Source organism: Anopheles funestus, chromosome 2RL, assembly GCF_943734845.2.
Source record: "Anopheles funestus chromosome 2RL, idAnoFuneDA-416_04, whole genome shotgun sequence".
In the NCBI taxonomy this organism is placed as follows: Eukaryota; Metazoa; Arthropoda; class Insecta; order Diptera; family Culicidae; genus Anopheles; species Anopheles funestus.
The window spans coordinates 67937495-67953942 of NC_064598.1; the positions used below are offsets into that span (position 1 = coordinate 67937495).

General features: G+C 38.7%; 1 long non-coding RNA gene across 2 annotated transcripts; it reads left to right on the forward strand.

Annotated features, from left to right (window-relative positions):
• The first annotated feature begins 5970 nt into the window (after positions 1–5970).
• LOC125762016 (uncharacterized) lies at positions 5971–8243 on the forward strand. 2 transcript variants are annotated; one of them, XR_007418158.1, is made up of 3 exons: positions 5977–6760; positions 7789–7947; positions 8034–8243. It is a non-coding gene; the product is annotated as an uncharacterized LOC125762016 (long non-coding RNA). The 2 variants fall into 2 exon arrangements; XR_007418157.1 differs by having other exon boundaries at positions 5971–6760; positions 7789–8243.
• The last annotated feature ends 8205 nt before the right edge of the window (positions 8244–16448 follow it).

Genomic DNA, 16448 nt, shown 5'->3' on the forward strand with positions numbered 1-16448 from the left:
CTTAACTACAATTGAGAATCATTTTCCTCGGACGTAGTTAACGATGCACCTAATTCGTGGGGAATGATAAATGGAATGTTGATGTGGTTTAAATTGAAATATAGTAGCGGTTTTAAGAGTTTAAAAAAAGTATTTAGAAACAGATGAAAATTACGAAACAAAATAAGTATTGAATAACACAGTAAAGCAAACATAACTAATACCTTTATAAACAGTTATATAACATGAATTAAATAAATATTTATGTATTTATGCTGTATGTCATAAACGGCGTCGATTCCACACGACAGCGCCTGCTAGCAAATCCCAACCGGACCTTCTACCCGTAGCAAGGACTCTGACTATACAGGGACGTGGTAAAAAATAAGTCTAGTAAGCTATAAATGGCCGCCATGCCCTTAGAGGTCGTTAAGCCACGAAGAGAGAGAGAGAGCGAGTGACAACGATTGCTGTTTTTCGCACTGTCAGTGTTATGTAAATTATGTCAAGTATTTAAAACTACACAGTTTGATCACATGGACAAAAACATCTTTTTTTAATCTTAGACAACATGAAGATATGATTTAAGCATGAATAAAATTACTAAAAATCCTTTTTCAATAGTTGATCCTTGAAGGATAGGATTGAATACATTATTGTTTATTTACAAATGAATTTTCCCATTTTTTTAATAAATGAATTAAAATTGTTACGCCAATAAAAAAAATACCACCTAGTAGCTTAAACCTTGAAAAAAGTATCACAATTAATTAACTACTACCATGCAAAAAATCATCCAATTACTGGTTAATATAAAAGTTTGATCTTTATCGCTCTTTAATTTTAAGGGAAAGGATACCATATCAAACAAATCCGGCATGTATGTTTTCATCTCCCCCAGCAACATGTACATGTACCGAGATTACATATCACAATGTGCGTATGTAAGATACGGTACCACTCTCCCATTTGTAGCAACATTCCCTGCCAAAAAGGTGAGAAATTGTGAAAACATACATTCACCCCCATTTCCCGGCTGTCTCTATCTACCTTCGCTTGTTATCATCGTTTCGGGAATGGATTTTGGTTAAAGTAAAAACATATGTCGCTCATCCAGGGAGTTTGTCGACAAGAGGAAACGACACGTTGTTTTCGTCATGTCCCAGAGCTGAGAAAACTCTGCATAAATTACACAAAAGAGATACCGTTCATACCGATACGTCGCACTTTCCATTCCCACCCCTTATCGAGCAGTTCCTCTCATCAGACGATGATAATGAACTATGTAGCCAGTTGTTGCGACATTCGACACGAAGGGGTAAAGGTATACTTCCCTCACCCCATCTAAAGTACGATGATCCAAACCAAACTATCGTTGGATATGATCCCTTTGGGGAATTTAATCCCACTCGCTCGTTTCCTACGCTTTAATAGCTTATCGTCAACGCTCAACGACACTTTAGTGTCGATCGCTTTTCCTGGTTGTGAAGTGAAGAGTTTGTAAGATAGAAACTGTGAATGAGAGTGAGAGTTTATTACAATTTTTAAATTTAAAAACCCATTACCCATGTAAGAATACTTTTTTTTGTATGAAGAGATATAATGAATATGAAGAGATCTTCCAAAATGTCATATTTGTTACTTCTTTTAATTTAGGGAGGTTTCGCTGAATTTAACATTTTTGTATTTTTATATTATATTTGTGATTAAAGTGATTGGCTACACAGAGTAACCTTATCACTAAACTTACAAATTAACCTAACAAGGTACAAACACACAGGATAGAGAGTCAAGTATGTAAAAAAGTTGTTGTTGTCTAAAGGTGCCAGTCAAAATCGTCATAATTACTGTTGGATTTAAGTGCGATAGCAGTCATCGGGTCGTTAACACTGTATGCTCGTCTAGTTGGTTAGTCCTAATTAGTCGGTAATTGCTAAAAGATTTAGATGGGACATAGAAGTTTATACGGGCTAACAACTCAGGTGCGTCTATTTCTCCAATGAGGAGTTTACACATAAACCGACATTGGGCAGTGTTCCGTCTACTAGCGAGGGACTGTAAACCAAACAACAAACAACTAGTATGATAAGGGGGAAGAGTGGCCACCTTACGCCAAGGAGTTAAACGTAAGACAAAACGTGTAAACTTGTTTTGAACAGATTCTAGCTTATTAGACCACACAGCGGACGGGGGACACCAGACCACCGAGCTAGTCTCAAGCAAAGTCTCGCAAAATTGCATCCAAACAAATCCTAGCATCTTATTTGCCTATCTACGATATCACAATAATGTTGATGAAAGCTAAGCTTGCGATCGAGGGTAAATTCTAAGTCCCTGACAGTGTCACACCGCGGCAGTAACGTCCCAGAAATATTGTAGCTAAAGACTAAAGGACGAACAGATCCACAGAAGGACATAGTCACGCACTTATCAACAGAAAGAGTCAGATTATTTTTTTGGCACCATTCCGTATAGCTCTAAAAGGATCTTTGCAAACAGAGACAATCAGACATATGAATGAGACGATAGAAATCGCTTATTCTTTTTTTAATACAAACTATTGTACTTTTATAATTTGACTAAACACTCAATGCGAATAACATCGTGTTAATTTTTATTAGTTAAAGTTAGTTTCTCGCTAAGCTTATTATTTTTCGGTAAATTTTTTATCTAATCGGTTATTTATTATCTCTAAAACCCATCCTACATCCAAATTTGAAAGATAATTATTTATTTAACAATACGAATTATATTACGCGCGTAATAAGCGCGTGTCCTCCAGATCAGTATTCTATTTTTACAGACAGTCTAACTGCTGTCGAAACACTGAAATCTTTCGACAGTATAAAGAGATCCGATTACTTCACTCGCAAGATCTTGTATATCCTGAGTTCTCTGTTCAACAAGGCCATTCGAATATAGCTTATTTGCAATAGCTACCCGTTCATTGTGGTATTCCCGGAAATGAAAGAGCAGATCTCTTGGATAAATGAATTGCCTTCGAGGGAAGCTTTCTTGAGAGATCGATGCCCCCACAAGTTTATTCGCACTCCACAGCAGCTAAGCATGACTCGTTAGCTGTGGGATGAGGAGGTACAAGGTCGCCACAAGTATCCTTGCGCCCCAGGTTTCATAGGTCCTCGGTAGAGCGCGCATTTATCCGTTTGATGTCTAGATTCGAATCATTATGCGATGAATGCGCATCTTCAACGTATAGGCATGTCCGACTGCAAGATTTGTAGCTGTAACAGCGGGTTTCATGATATTGATCACATCCTCTGTTCAAGTCATAAATTCGATGTAGCAAGACCCAGACTTCAATCTAGGCATCAGGAAAAACCCCTACTGCGCGACATTCTGGAGCACAGGAACTACGAGTACGCGCGGACTCTGTTGTTGTCACTATCGTCTTTTAATTTTTATATATGTACATGTTCGATACTTTTTGTTATTTGTTATGTATACTCATTGCTTATTGGCTGCGCGATGAATGACCGACTATCTTTTTGCCGGAAAAACTACGATTAACAACGAAGACAACACAGCAATGGAGTCCAACCGACAAAAAACATCAAACTGAACTGACACTAAGGTCCTCCAAACGATCCAATCAGGACGAAACAACAGCAGCAGAGCATTTTCGCCGAGCTCACCCGGAATAAGGTGTATTCCGTTGTTGAGAGAAGGAAATGTCCTTCTACATAGCTCAGCATAAGTAGAAATTAATTAGTTTTTAAGCAGAGTTTATAAATCATACGGCCTGGTCGTTCTAATGGAAATAAAAAAACGAATTATACTTTTTGTGATAAACGGCGGTGGCCCACATGACAGGACCGTAGCTCAAATACTGTTTGGGCCATTCCCCCGTAGCAGTGACTATCCAGCTATGTGATAAAATAAGTCTCTTAAGCCAGAAATGGCCTGGATGACCTCAGAGGCAAGAAGAAGACTTTTCAAAAAGCTATACAAAGCTATAGTATACATACTTTTAAAAGTTATTTATTATTATCTTCTAAATTCATTTTTTTATGGCATTTTATTGAATGCTCGTTACACCATAAATAGTTTTTCTTAAACAATAAATAGTTTTGGAAAGCACGTGAAATGAAAAATAGAATGATATTTAAATCGAATACGATTTTGTTTTGCAGATTTTACCGTCTAGTCTTATGATTGTGAATACAACCTATCTTTATACGATACCATTACCTGTAAAACTAACCTGAATGTCTTCACATTGAGAGCGATCATTTACAGTTCTTTTTTTGTTTCCTTCCTTTTTGAATGATTAGCTCCTACGGTAGCAATCAGCAGCAGTGCATGTAACACTAAAAGCACCATGGGAAAAAACACAAATTGACGTCCGTTTTGCCGATCCACTATCACGAGCTAGTCCTTCTTTACGCAGGCCACGTAATGCTGACAACGGTTTCTTAATGGTTCCCAATCGTTGCATTCGTCGATCGGAAATGAGCAAATTCAATATGAATGTTCAACATGGATCACGTTTTAGAGCCTATCCCGTGACGATGTCCTACCAAAGTTGGCTGTTAGAAGATTCTTCAGAAACGTAAAGGATGCTGCTTTTATCAAATTTGCAAACATTACATCCGTTGCTATCTTGCAATTGCCTTTCCATTAAACCATCCGTTTTTCTTCAATCTTCATACCTTCGGACGAGTTTTAACTAAAGATAGTGTTCTGAAAAATGTTTACATATATGTTTCCTTCAATTTGGATATTTATTTCTAAATTTTTAAAACTTCATTAAACATCTTACCATCTTACGGTAGATGTCCAATGGAAAGCACCACTCGTTTCCACTGAAATTAAAGCAAATGATGAACCATTCGCCAACAGCTGCTCGATGCCGTTTCTCGTACGATCTAAATCAAGAAGCGAACCGTTCCAGTCACGGGCACATATTACATGCAAATTTCCACATCCAGCTGCCACATAGCACACAGATCATCGAATCAAACCACTCTCGAAGAGCGTTTTTTTTTTGCACGTCATGTGGTTAGCGGTGTCCGATTGAAGTAAAATGAAAGTGCACCGGAACATCCGGTTCCAAGCATTGCCATTGTAAAGGAAGAATGGTGAATAAAGTGCAGCAAAAAAAAATTACTCATATTTGCCACGTTTCAAACGCTTTATCACAAACGAGGATACTACACACTCACACACGTGGGGAAGCCGTGGGTGCTGTACAAAAACCGGACCAACAATTTACGATTGCTGGCAGCTATTCCCCGTTGGGAGGAAAATGGAAAGATTTTTTTTTGTGTTCTAGCCACAGCCTTTCCATGCGTTTTAGATCGTCATCTACCGTAACGTACCGGGACTGACCAGTGTGGCTATTTTCTCGCGGGTTTTGCTGATGATGAAAGCGCTACTTCACTGATTGCATTCACAATTCCTTTAGAGCTCGTCAATATTAACGGACGGACCGCAATCGTTGGAAGTAATGGTATTGATTTTCTGCGTTTTGTTCTCCATCCGTGCATTGAAAAGAAGATGTTACATCTGGATGTAAACGTACTTGGTGAACGATTAAAGCAATGATTAGGACCTTTTATTTAAACCGCTTTGAAAAATGTTTAAACTTTACAACACGGCTCTAGGGTAATGTTGGATGAGTAATACACCATACAATTTTTTGTTTTTTGTTAACATCTTGAAGAAAATTTTTACTTTGTTTACTTTTTTTATCACATAAAAAAATCACAACTTTGTCATGATCGTATTGCAGAATAGGGACTGAGGGAAAAGAATGGCAAATGGTCGCCATTAAAAATTGGGATTTATATTGAAAATGCAACACCTTATCGTTGAAAGATAATTTTTCTATTCCTTTTTCGATACGAAAAGTATTATGTGAACGTATGAAATTATCATTTTGAATTATAAATTTTTAATGAATGCATTACATTTCAATAGAAAATTCTATAATTATCTTCTTTTCGGTTTATTACTATCTTCTTATGGGATTAAACGTCAATTCATGGTTTTAGCCTGTTTCAAGAGTCCTCTAAATCGTTTACGGTCGACCGCCGACAACTTCCAATTCGATTTCCCTAGCTTTCTGACGGACGCTTCAACTCCATCGCTTCAGTTCAAGTAAGTAAAGGAAAGCAAAAATATATATTTTTTTAGTTTCAAATTAAAAATTCGTTAATAAGCAATTTGTATGTAAAAATTTCTCGTGTCGCGGTGTTAGTGTGCAAACTCCTCCGAAACGGCTGCACCAATTTGTATGAAATGTATGGGTTCTTTTCTGTTTTTCCTACGGGGGTTATCAAGTAGGCATAGCCATTTTTTCAACACGAATAATGTTGAACACTACTGAAACAAACAAGCTCTAACGAATAAATCAATCAAAGTAGGTACACATGACGATTTATTTGTGTAATTTCATTCAATAAAATGTAAAGTGAGTGATAAGTAAGTAAAAGCAAGATAAGTGTGGAAATAATTATAAAATGTAAAAATTAAAAATGTGTAGTGATGGTCCTCCGCATCATGAACATGGTGCAATAAGTCCTTCGTTTTGATACGTACATACACGAAGCCCAAGCGGCTCAGGAGTTGCTCGCAGTTTTAATTACTGTTCACTGTCTCATGTAATTTTTTTTCCCTTAAAGGTACATTCGGCGATACATGAACTAGCCCAGAATGCTTTTGGTGATAGTTTAAAAATACTTCATACATCGGATCAACAATTGATGCTTCTTTTCAGCGAATGCATGCGTTGGTCATCGTGGGAAGGGTTCTGAACATGGTACAATAAGTCCTTCATTTTGATGCCTACAAGAAGCCCAAGTTGCTCGCAGTTTTAATTACTGTTCACTATCTCATGTTATTTTTTTTCCCTTAAAGGTATATTCGGCAATACATGAACTAGCCCAGAATGCTTTTGGTGATAGTTTAAAAATACTTCACACATCGGTTCAACAATTGATGCTTCTTTTCAGCGAATGCATGCGTTGGTCATCGTGGGAAGGGTTCTGAACATGGTGCAATAAGTCCTTCGTTTTGGTACGTACAAGAAGCCAAGCGACTCAGGAGTTGCTCGCAGTTTTAATTACTGTTCACTAGCTCATGTAATTTTTTTTCCCTTAAAGGTACATTCGGCGATACATGAACTAGCCCAGTTTTTTTCGTTTCGCTAGGTGGCCTCTGGCCAATATTATGAGTTCGTTTCTGTTTTTCCTACGGGAGTTATCAAGTAGGCATAGCCATTTTTTCAACACGAAACAACAACATAATGTTGAACACTACTGAAACAAACAAGCTCTAACGAATAAATCAATCAAAGTAGGTACACATGAGGATTGATTTGTGCAATTTTATTCAATAAAATGTAAAGTGAGTGATAAGTAAAGCAAGATAAGTGTGGAAATAATTATAAAATGTAAAAATTAAAAATGTGTAGTAATGGTCCTCCACATCATGAACATGGTGCAATAAGTCCTTCGTTTTGATACGTACATACAAGAAGCCCAAGCGACTCAGGAGTTGCTCACAGTTTTAACTACTGTTCAGTATCTCATGTTATTTTTTTTTCCTCAAAGGTGTATTCAGCGATACATGAACTAGCCCAGAATGCTTTTGGTGATAGTTTAAAAATACTTCATACATCGGATCAACAATTGATGCTTCTTTTCAGCGAATGCATGCGTTGGTCATCGTGGGAAGGGTTCTGAACATGGTACAATAAGTCCTTCATTTTGATGCCTACAAGAAGCCCAAGTTGCTCGCAGTTTTAATTACTGTTCACTATCTCATGTTATTTTTTTTCCCTTAAAGGTATATTCGGCAATACATGAACTAGCCCAGAATGCTTTTGGTGATAGTTTAAAAATACTTCACACATCGGTTCAACAATTGATGCTTCTTTTCAGCGAATGCATGCGTTGGTCATCGTGGGAAGGGTTCTGAACATGGTGCAATAAGTCCTTCGTTTTGGTACGTACAAGAAGCCAAGCGACTCAGGAGTTGCTCGCAGTTTTAATTACTGTTCACTAGCTCATGTAATTTTTTTTCCCTTAAAGGTACATTCGGCGATACATGAACTAGCCCAGTTTTTTTCGTTTCGCTAGGTGGCCTCTGGCCAATATTATGAGTTCGTTTCTGTTTTTCCTACGGGAGTTATCAAGTAGGCATAGCCATTTTTTCAACACGAAACAACAACATAATGTTGAACACTACTGAAACAAACAAGCTCTAACGAATAAATCAATCAAAGTAGTCGTGTCACGTGACGATTTATTTTTGCAACTTTTTCATTAAAGCGTAAAGTGAGTGATAAATAAGTAAAAAGCAAGTGTGTGAATAATTAGAAAATGCTATTTAGTGTTTTGCGATTCGGTGGTACATGTGGAATCGGCGCCTTACACGGAAGGATCTGATATTAAATCCCAATCGTCAAGGAAAGTCAAAAATGCCTCCTGAAGTAGCAGAAAAGAAGAAGAGCCACAAAAAATAAGAAAAATTGCTTTGATTGAGAATATCATTTGGATTAAGAATGGCAATAATTTAAGAATTTTCAGTTAATCAATGATATTCTCTAATCATCGCTCTAATAATACCACACGAATCAAGATTGAACACTCAAAATGTTTGCCATAATTACAAAAGGCATGTTTAAGGGCAAAGCTAGGTTTGCCGGGTAAGCTAGTAATAGTATAATAGTATAAGCAATAATAAAAACAATTAAATATTTAAGCATAATTAAATTTCAACATTAGTGTTGTCTAGCAATTAAAGAAGTGTTTTGTACATAATCCATCATTTTAGTCATACGGCCTGGCCGTATTTTTATTGAAATTAAAATAATCCATCGCTTCATGATAAAAAAATATTCGGCTGTACTAAAACAAGTAAAAACTACTAAAAGTACTACCAACTTGAAACTAACATTTACAAAAAATGTATCAATAATTTGGCTTATGATCGCCTTTTAGCGATACTTTATACTTTTGCTGTTGTTTATATTTTACATTATTTTACTTTATCGAAAAAAGGCCTCAAGCACGTTCATACGATTGGTTGATTTTCTCGCGACCGACTTTTACCAACGTTTCGCCCGGTGCACTTTGCCGCACTAAATGGGCTCCAGGGAACATGCGACATTACGCGCTCGGATGCACTGTGACAGCGACAAATGCGTGACGTCTGTCTGTTTCCCGGGACTGGAAACCAATGGTGCTGGCAAAACTACCAACACCCGGTTGCTGGTTCACCACCAACGGAAACTTCTATTGAGTTTCCCAGGGCATTCGAAAACAGTGCCACCGGAGATGCACGAAGTGACATCGAATTTCCACGTCTCTGTGCATCTCACATGATGCGCATGATGAAGTAGACCACATTCATTCATATTACAGTTTATTACAAACATTATGTCATCCCGAGACGGAAGTGTGCCTCGCTTCCGTGCTGCCCCTTTGCTGTTAACCTTGCACTCTTGGCGTCGACTACGTCAAGTAAAAATGGTTCACGTCCACCAGTAATCCGTTCCGCTCGGTGCTTCAACTCGGCGCTGCACGGTTTTTCCTATCCGTACGTACCACGTACATCCTGGCAAAGGAATATTTCATCTCCTAACGCCATCGGGAAGACAGAGGTTTGTCCTTCTTCCGGACCAAGCATCCTTTCGGATACCTTTGGGTCTGCGGTTGACAGCAGTTTGCCATTGTTCTGAGCCGGAAAGGTTGTTGCTGCTAATGTTGCTGCTGCTGCTGCTGCTGGTGGTGTTGCTCCTACGAGGAAGCCTTTTATACCTCAACATACTGACAGCACATGACTTCCGGTCCGTGCACTGCGCTTCTGGTACGGACGTGTGGTAAGATTGTGATTAATCGCTCATTAGGCAAGCATTGTGGTGGTGTGTAGTGCAAAGAGAAGGTGCTGCCCGATAAAAACGTCTTAGAACGGCTGCAAGATAGGCAGATAGTGTTATGAATCTGATTTGGGGTACAATACACTTAGCATGAAGCTGGTAGAAGTTTTGGAACAGATTTAAAAGATAACATTTTAAAGAGCGATAAACAATTCTTTTCGGTTTGAATAGCTCTATTTTTTGATTGCAAGATTTCGATGGAAATGTATGTAGTTTTTGTTTCGTGCTGTAATTTTCAAAAAGTCAATACAAGCAAGCAAAGACAAGTTAGAACAATCCACTACAAAAATAAAGATCAGTTTTTTATAAGCCTGAACTTTGTAGAACTGGAACTTACTTTTTATTTTAATGCAGTTATGCTAGAATCACTGGTGGTATAAATGATACGACAGGGCCGTATACTAAATCCCATCCAGACCCTCTTATCCCGGTAGGTAATAAAAATAAGTCAAATTAGGCAGAAATGGCCAGCATTATCTTAATTGAAGTTAAGTCAAGAAGATAGAATTGGTGTTATTGGACAATCGGTTGGTCGGTTCTTTGAATACTTTGTAAGAATACTAAAATAGGTAGGAAATCGTATCAAAGCTTTTTAACCAACAGTGCAAAGCATATTCGTCGCAGGACTGCTTGACTATCTGACTATCTGACTCGCTGGTGCGGCTTTGTGGAATAAACATAACATACGACCCAGCGAAATCGCTCCCTGCAAGATCACTACTTGTCGTAGGGAAATGTCGTATTCGTACCGGCACCTCTGATCGATTCCTTGTGATCGTGAACTCAACGCTGTTTGTGATTGTTACGAACCGGACAAGTCGCGTTTCTCATTTCTTAATTATATTCGTATTGTGCAGTCTTTTGACTGCTACATCTATTTTAAAAAAAAAACGTTCCAAGGAGGCTTCATAGTGTGCGATGAATTTAACAAGAAATTTAAACGGGAAACAGTATCATTGCTGGAAAAGCAGGTAAAATAGTGTTTAGTCCAGGAAAACTGTGATTTTAAACAAATCAATAGATCTTCTTCTTGATCTGATGATGATCGAGCACGTCACGAATACATAGCCAGGTCACCAATAAGTTTCCAAGAAACTCGGTCTAGGGCTGCAGTTTTCCATTCACGGCTGTATCCGATATCCAACAGGCTTGACTCCACATGATCCAGCGAACGAGTTCGCTGTGCTCCTCTACGTCTCGTGTTGAATAGGTCGCTGACGAGCACCTTCCTGGTGGAACCGGCAGAGTCCGGCAACACGTGCCCCAGCCATCGTTTCCTTCCGGCTATGACCACCGTCAGGATATCTGCACCACCAAACAGCTCAGCTAGCTCGTGGTTCATTCTCTTTCTCCACACGCCCTGCTCGCACACACCGCCAAAGACAGTTCTTAGCACCCGCCGTTCGAAAATAGCGAGTGCATTGGTGTCCTCTGTTAGGACGCGTCCAGGACTCGTACCCGCAAAGGACTACCAGACGTATTACTATGCGATATATCGTGCATTTCGTGTATTGCTGGAGTCTTCTGGATCGCAGGAGTTTGTGGAGCCTTCGGATTTCGCAGCTCATATGGTTTTTGAAGTTACGATCGTGCCAAGGTATCAGAACTTCTCTACCACCTCGAGATCGTCGCCGTCAACTGATACTCTGCTTCCGAGTTGGACTCTATGACGGTCAGCTCCTCCAGCAAGGAGGTACTTTGTCTTCGTCGCATTGATCCTCAATAGATCTTTTGTCTAATTATCATTGATTATTATCAATATACTAAAAAATGTTTAAATATACGATCATTTTTACAGTTTATTTTTAAAATATTATCAATATTATATCTTAGTGAAAAATAAAACTCTTTATTAACAATTCTGTTAAACATATATTGCACAAAAACATTACTTTTAATATGCTTCATATATTTGTTTCTAATTATTAAAAAATGTGTTTCTTAACATAATCTCAGTGTTTTACAGTGTATAATCAATTCATCTAATTAATTATTATAATTAAATTAAGATCTTTATCGTATAATCATTTCGCTCTGGATGCACATCTACAGCGTATTAATCTGGCTCAGACGAAAGTCTGTGGCTGCGGAATTGGATTCCACGATGTGGATCACCTTCTGTGGTCCTGCGTGGAATTCGAAGCTGCGAGACCCAGCTTGATAAGCGCAGTTGAGGCCATCGGCAGACAGCCGGATACACCGATCAGAGATGTTTTGGCGTGTAGGGACTTGAGGTACATGAGGCTCGTCTTCCGCTTCGCCAGGGACAACGGTCTTCTCCTTTGAATCCTATCCCTATTTTCCCTGCTTCCCCTTCCACCTATACCTTTCGTTATCCATTGTGTTGTATTCGCCCTTACATGTTTTTTTGTAGTGCCTTAGCCAAGCCGTTGAGGAAACAGTCGTCTTCGAGGATAACACCAGAGCCGCAAAAGGGAGGCAGACAGGGTGTTTTGTGCTGTCCACAATATTCTAATTGTTGTTTGTTTATTACAGTCTTGTGCAGCCCCCAAGCAACGAGGGACAAGACCGCTATTGGTGTACTCACCATTTTCACCAGCACCACCATCACACAATAGAAATAATATGGACAATTATCCACATGTATTCAACAACAAGACGCACAAAAACCAATAGGACTCCGAACCATTCCACAACAACAATAGTAACAAAACCAGCAATAACCACAAACCCCAGAATCACAACCGAGTATGCCCGGGATAAGGCAAAGGACAAGGAGGAAATGTCTTGTGATAATATTGATAATTGTACTGCTTCAGCTCCAGAGGCTGACAATACGGCCGAAACCGTAATCATGAATTATAAATAAAAATACAATAAATAAAATCTTTATCGTATTATTAATCCTCAATCGGCAGAAGTGTTTTTATAATCACAAGCCATTTGTATGTTGTTTTATCCTGGGCAGGCCCCGTTGTGCTATTTTATAATACACCACTTTTTGATTAAGTTAGTATTTAAAACAAAACTGAATGTTGCACTCAAAAATGTTAAAGCATGTAATGCAATTTCTTTCTACATTCCAATTCAATTCTTTTTTATTTTGCTCCTTCCTTTCTCGTATATCGCGGAAAAAATAACGACAACCAATGGCTTTTCCAGAAGTTTTCCAACAATTCAATTTTTCCCAATCAATTACCGGGCATTATTTTATCTTCCAACATGCACCAACAACTAGCATAGCAAAGGAACGTATCTTCTCTCGAAACCAAACGATCTCCCGAACCTATTGATCTTCAGTACAGTGGTTCCGACAGCAATGAGCGTACAGCCTACTATGACCTGAGGGCAAACTGTCAAGTAACATAAATTACTTTACTTCATCCAACACTAAACAACCAACCAGCTGACCGACCGCCCAATGCCAATCGTACCAGTATGGTAGACTATCTGGCCCCTCAGCGCAACCATTTCATGTTTACGGAAAATCTAGAACCGAGAAATTGATTCTCGAAACCGATGAAAAATTATGCCATCCCGTAGCTAAACTAAGCGCTCTCGCCATTTTCCTCGTTGTCTCACAAGAATGAAGTCATCGATGCACCGACGGGAGTAAAAGGAAAAGCTTGGATAAACTGAACCAAAGACGGAAGAAAAGTTCATTATTTGTTGTTCGAATCCGTGCACGAGCCATGCAGTAGGAGATGGAGATGTTGGTTTGAGGAGATGAATTTTCTCGATCGTCTGCTAGGAAATGGTACATCAGCTAACGGGGCTGCCTTTGTTAAGGTTAAACGTTTGGTCCGGTTTTCGAGTGCACCGAGCTTCAAACGTTGCATTAAACTGTTGCACTACATTAAATTCACTTCTTTCCCCATCATCGGTATGGCAGCTTGACTTATGTCAACGAGCCCAAGACACGGCATAAAATGGTTTATCTCACGAAACATACAGAAAAGATGTGTCCACTTTATCGTTCTCGATCTTCGCCAAGGAACTCGTTCATCCTTCCTATCTAACCTATCAGGCTGACTACTGACCACATTCCGGGATGGAATGAAATTTTCTTTTCCTGTCCACCTTTCAAGGACCCTCCGATCTTGTGATTGTGGTATGACCGTACCGGTGCTATTCATCAATCCCTCTCATGTTCGGGGGCGGGAAAAAAAGAAACACAAACTTTGAACCAAGACCAGTCCAAGAGCAATATGTTTTCGAGATGTTATTGAATTTCAAAACACAATCACATCGCCTATTTCGGGCCGAACCGTCAGCAAGCCCAAAGCGGACCATTGTGCACGACATTGTTTGGTTTTTGCAGGTATGTTTCTTTATTTTTCTCCGAGCAGATTTTACCTTACATTAGAAAAAGATAATGCATCAACAGTGCTGTTGTTGCGCCATTCTTTGAAGACTGTTGTTTTCAAGCTTTATGTTTTTTCCTTTATTATTTTTTGGGGAACAAAAAATACTATCATTTTGCACAACGAACAAGATACCAGCAAAGCCCTTCCGGGCACAAATCTACCGGCCGTTCGACGATGCTTCTTCGGATGGAAAATTATTTTGATTACGCTTTCAGAAACATTCGCACAAACAATGTTGAACCAGCTTGACATGCGTGGTGACCCTCATACTTTATATGTTCGCTAGTGTCCTGCAAAGACTAGACGTGGAATTACATTTACTTTTGTTTTGAGTAAGAACATTAAAGAATATGTTCGACTGCAGATATGAGAAAAGATTGTAAAACACATATGGTTGTTAACATGTTTACTTAAGAGATTAAATTAAAAAAAAATTAGATTGTTTAAAAACAAGAATATTGCATTGTTTTCATACAAAACAAACAACACAAGTATTAGTTAACGAAAATGTAATAAGTGTTAATTGCATTACATCCGCAAAGGCAATTCAAATCTTACTAATCGCATAAATAAAATTACACTTAACATTTGCTGTGTGAATTCTTAAAATAAATTAAATCCATTCATTACCCATTAAGCCACACCAAGAAAAAGTATTTAGAATCTCCATAAAACATTCAAAAATCCACAAAACAGCTGCCCACACGGCGTTTTACATCCAATGCAACCATCCCTGGAATGGTAATTGACCATCAAAAGCCTTAACTGCGCATATAAGAAACGATCATTATCCAATTTACATAACCTATACCCAACTTCCTGTACTTGCTTCCGGTGCAATGACCAGATATGGTCACGTCCTTTAGAAGGAAAAAAACGAAACCTCTCCTGAATCAAATAACACTTTTGGCTGTCAACGTTTAAATCGTAATGAAATCATACGACGTTTCCTTCGGTACGGTTAAGGGGTTTTGTCCATCGTGTAAGATATCCAGAATATGATTCACCATACTGTGGAAGCTTTGTGGAAGGTTTGTTGCGGGATTCGTTTCTTTTACGATGCATATAAAGCAAATAAAATCTTAAACGATCCACTGATACGACACGAATGTCATTGGAATGCCGGAAGAGACTAAAAAACACACACACACATACGGATGTAAGAAACTGTGAACCGAAACGATAACCCATCTACTTCCAATTCCGCCTGGCACCGGTTGTCATGTCGAGAGGGTTTTGGAACAGCAAACTTGGTAGTGGATTTTTCAATATGCCTTCTGGTGGCGTGCGTTTCTGTGTTCATCCCTTTCGATTCCTTTCGCAAACGGAATCCATCGAGGACGCAATATGCGAACGAGGACGATAATTGTAAAGTTCGTGCCAATAAAAAAAAAACAAACTCCATCACACGGTATTAGGCTGTGAATCACCACGCACCGTCTGGAATGATGTCATTTGATTCAGCACATTTTTGGGGTCGTCCGGCCAAGCAGACTTGAGTAAACAAATAAACGACTCCGTGCAGCACGCTTTACGTGCCACCTTTTTGCGGCCCACCATCAACCACCAAGGAAACTGAATGTCCAGCCCTAGGAAGCTCTCAAGCACCAAACCCCGGGACGAAATCGAGCGAAACGAAACGTAAACATCTTTAACTCTTTTGTAGCATTTTTATTTACAACTGTTCTTGTGTGTGTGCGTTTTTTTTTTATTTCCCAACCCCCGGAACGGTGAGTGAACAGGGTACGTTTTTGTCCCCGTTGTGCTTTTATTCTTGGTGCATGTTGGAGCATGAAAGTGGCTCAAATTTTATGATTATGAGGCAAAATCGAATAGTCGAAAAATCCGTATGAGGTCATAAATACAAAACTGGGAAATGGGCCGGGATTTCGGCTCACCAGTGGACGATGAAATATGTGAGCGTTTAATTTAATGTTGCACGGTATAACCCAAGAAAACAGATAAAAAAGCGGATGAAATGTTTATATTTTGTAGCTCGCGTTTTATTTTAAAGGAAAAAAAAGACGGAGGTTGATCCGCGCTTTAAAAAACTTTCGAATGAAATGAGTTTCTTCAAACACAATAAAAATGATCTAAACAATTGTGTAGTCATTTTACTTTCGTGTTCATTTTAAGCTAACATGATTTTGAAAAGAGATGGGACGAAACTAATTTACAATTAAATTCTTCTCTATTTTCCCAAATCATACTTTAAGATCAATCATCAAATCATCTAC